Genomic DNA, 4390 nt, shown 5'->3' with positions numbered 1-4390 from the left:
TAATGGGAATGTTTATTTGATGATAAATTGAGAGTTATTGAGATCATGAGGAAATTCTGGAAGTTTTGACTATAATGTTCCCGGGGGTGTTTTTGGGACCCCGAGCACTAGGTTTTATTTGAGGTTACTTAAGCTTGAAGTAGCTTGTCAAATAGAACTGTACGTTAGAAAATACTTTTTCTCTTCCCGTTAGTTCCTTTTACCGTTCGAGGCAATTTCTAAGGAATCTCGAGTTTTAGGAGTTGGAATCAAACGAGGATTGAGGCATAGCGATCCTAGGAAAGATTAGAAGCTTCTTGACCAAAGGATTTAACGAGAAACAACCCAATCAAAGGTAATCTAAGTCTTAAGTTTTGAGTTTTTAGAGTTTCTAAGCATAGAATTGGGTTTTGTGAATCGTTGAGTTTTTGGTTCGTTTGAGCCTCGGGATTTGATGATTTTGGATCAATAGGAAGTTTGGGAACATTGATTTTTGGATGTGGAAGTGTTTAGGTATGTTTTTGGAAGGTTTGGGATGAAGAAAATCAGGTTTATGGCTGGTTCAGGGTGGGGGGTCGTGGCCCTGTTCTTGGGCACTGCGGCCCTAGCTCAAAGAAGCAGGTGGAGGCATTTTTGGCTTTGCTGGGCGCCGCAGCCCTTGCTCCTGGTGTGGCTGGGGGTCGCGGCTCAAGGTGCTAAGGCCACGACTCTTGGGTGGTTTTGAGGTCGTTTGATTGTTTTGACCTCGGGAACTTGGTTTTAGGCCTCGGGACCTACTACCCAGATTAGTGGGGATTGATGTCCTAGAGGCTAGATCTTGGTTCAGGAACCTTTGTTATTCATTTTATTGATGGTGTCCCATTTTTTGGTTATGACTAGGTGACCGTTAAAGAACTTAAAGGTTGACCGTTCTCAAGGGTTGTTCTTTTATTCATTCTCGCTCGAATCAGAGGTAAGAAAACGACACCCTGTGTATATGTGACATGCATGGTTATTCTTGATGCATGTTGGATGCATAAATGTGACATGCATGGTTATTGTTGAGGCATGTCAAGTTATTAAATGTGATGCATGTGTTGCACGAGAAATATATGATTAGGGCATTCTATGAGTATTGAATATGAGATTGTTCAGAGCTTGAGCCTCTGTGATTATGCATGGTCCTAATTATGCTAGCAGTTGTTAAGTAAGCATGTTGAATGCCCTATATTCGGATATTTGACATATGATATATGTTTGGTAGCATTGCTTGCTTGTGTGTGGCACCAACTGTTCAGGATCGATACTGGTCGCGTATTACTGACCTGAGAGTCATAAACGGCATAAGCGTTGAGGACGCAGAGCCGATAAAAGATTAGATCTAATCGATATCAGCATTGAATGACTCATATGGGGTATTAATGCTGGACCGACTCAAAGGTCAATGAAAATTATAAGTGCTTGTCTAGTCTAAGACTAGTTACTCAGAGCCAGGGCCAAAGGTCTAGGTGACTGTTTTGTCACATGGCTGAGGGAGCGGAATCCCATGTTAGTGACTTGATACTTAGTCACTCGTTTAAAGGTATTGACCCCCTGTTAGTGACTTGATAATTAGTCACTCGTTTAAAGGTATTGACTCCCTCTTAGTGACTTGATGATTAGTCACTCGTTTAAAGGTACTGACCCCCTGTTAGTGACTTGGTAATTAGTCACTTGTTAAAAGGTACATACCCCCTGTTAGTGACTTGTTGATCAGTCACCCGTTCATTGTTTGAACTTATTTGTCTGCTCGGATAGGGCTGTATTTGTTAGGCATGTGCCTTATTATTTGATGACATGTTATTACTGTTCATGAGCATATTGAGTTTTCTTGTTGGGCTTCGGTTCACAGGTGCTATGTGATGCAGGTAAAGGAAAAAGAAAGCTGGACCATCCTTGAGTTAGAGAGCTTAGGTGGCGATGTGTACATATGCGGCTACTCGATCGCCATGGCCAAGGGTTGAAAGAGGAACTAGGGTTAAACCATGTTTTGCCGCTTAGATGGGCTGGTTGTAAATATTTTCTTGTAATAGACCTTTAAATTATATTTTTGGGATCCCAATGTATATAATAAACGTTCTAATAAAACGTTATATCTTAGCCAAAAATTTTAATTCCTAAACCGCTAATCATACTTAGTTATACGATTTTGTCCAAATGACTCAATTAGTGTGTTTAGCATTCTTTACAAGGCACACCGTAATGGTCCCTGGAGTTTAGGGCGTTAAAACTTGGTATCAGAGCTTGCCAAGGTTTATGGTTCCTGAAGACAAGCTGGGCATGTACACTCGTCACTAAAGATAGCTTCACTCAGGGAATGGTAACTATTTCTGTAGTTATGTGCTTAACTGCTTAAATAGAATGTAAATGCTTTACTTGCACATTGTATTAGGGAGCATGAGATTCTGATAGAGCCTGGCTCTTGACTATATGATTATATGCTCCGTGAATACATATATATGAATGTGATCATATGATTACCTGCTCCATGAATATATAATTGTGATAATTGCATGCTGGAGTTGGAGGCATGGTGTGAATGTTGGAAGAGCAGAGATTATGATTGATGTATGTATGTCATGGGCATGTTTATAGCACTGCAAGTTATTTGTGAATGTGGTGTGGTAAGATTGTTCCCGTGGGGAAAGCTCTTGATATGCTCATCATGTTTAATGGGTCAAGTTATTGATTGTAGATTCAATTAGCAAGTTTATAGCCAAGGCAGATAATGAGGCTTGGTGGTGGTTACACGGAGGCTGGGAGTTACAGCCAGGGTATTAGTTCTTCATCTGCTCCTATGAATTTTTAGCAGATGTTTACAGATTTGCAATCAAGATTGCAGAGGCATGAGGAAGAGATCAGGTGTCTGAAGCAACAGCGGAATCTGTTGGGGAGTACCTCTTCCTTTATTGTGCCAGGAGTGGCACCAGCTTTGGCTCAGCCTAGGGTTGAGAACAGATGGGAATTTCTCTGTGGAAGATTCCAAGAGTACTACCCTCCAGTCTTCGAGGGAAGCCTAGATCCATTCAGACCTGAGCAATGGATGGGCATGATCAATTCCATTATGGATAGTATGGAGCTGGTAGGTCACGATAGGGTGATCTATGTTATTGCAGGATGATGCCCGGACATGGTGGGAAGTAGTAACCCAGACATGAGACACAACTGTGATGGACTGGAAAGAATTTATGCAGCTATTTAATGAGAAGTATTATTGTGTCGTAGCGAAGACTGCTAAGATGAATGAGTTTCTGAATCTCGTTCAGGTAAAGGCATCAGTAACTGAGTATGTTAACAGATTTGATAGGTTGGCCAAGTTTTCTTTTGACATGGTACCCACAGATGTAGCTTGGAAGGAAAGGTTTATTCAGGGGTTGAATTCCAGAATAGTTCAGGGCATTAGAGTTTCCCCAGTGCATGAAGTCTCTACCTATGCTCAGGTGGTAGGGAAGGCTCTTGCTGTTGAAAGCGCAGGACATCAGATTGGGCAAAAGAGTGTCAGAGAGCATGGAGCTTAGATAGTGGTACCTCCACTTATTGGAGCAAGTAAGAAGGAAAGCCAGAAGACATATCCGGTATGCACTCGGTGTAAAAGGCATCATCTAGGAGAATGTCGAGCAAGGGCATGTTTCTCATGTAAAATGTTTGGACATCGTAAAAAGGATTGCCCAATGCAATGGAAGGATGAGCAAAATGGGATGGACAGCTCGACCCCAACTCGATTTTTCATTCTGATGCAGTCAGAATTTGAGATTGAGACTAGTTCCTCAGGGGTGGCAAGTCAGTTTTCTTGTTTTGATTTTTGAGTTATGCTGACTGGTTTTGGTGCCATGCTATTCCTTTACTTGTTGCATATAGAGGGGCATAAAAATGATATGCAAATCACATGGTTATGTTATGATGGGAAGGAAATACTGTATTGGTGATTTAAGAGATGAGTTGGATTACGATAAAAATGACTCATCAGTGATTTTGATAAAGCTGGTTATGACTGGCTTTGGTATGATCTGGGATATGGATTGGTTAAGTAAGTGTGGGTAATTTTAAATGGCAAGGGAAGTATAGTAACTCTTGGGTTTAAGAGTGGGAAGCTTTGTGGCAGTTGGCACTGTGCATAGATTTGTTATGCTGACGACATTTGTATTGAGAGCTGGAGTTTTATGGCGGAGAGAGATGCATGGAACTCTTAGCTAGTGTGATGGATACCACTTAGATTGTGCCAGTGGGATCAGGATACACTGGATTAGTTTGTGAGTTTCTAGATGTGCTTCCAGGGGACTTGCCAGGATTTCTTTTATAGGAAGAGATAGAATGGTGATTGGATTGGTGCCAGGGATGGAAACATGTTTTAGGGCACTATTTTGAATGGCTCAGTGGAGTTGTAAGAATTCAA

This window comes from Humulus lupulus, chromosome 2, assembly GCF_963169125.1.
Source record: "Humulus lupulus chromosome 2, drHumLupu1.1, whole genome shotgun sequence".
In the NCBI taxonomy this organism is placed as follows: domain Eukaryota; kingdom Viridiplantae; phylum Streptophyta; class Magnoliopsida; order Rosales; family Cannabaceae; genus Humulus; species Humulus lupulus.
Note: the sequence above shows the minus strand (reverse complement) of the source record.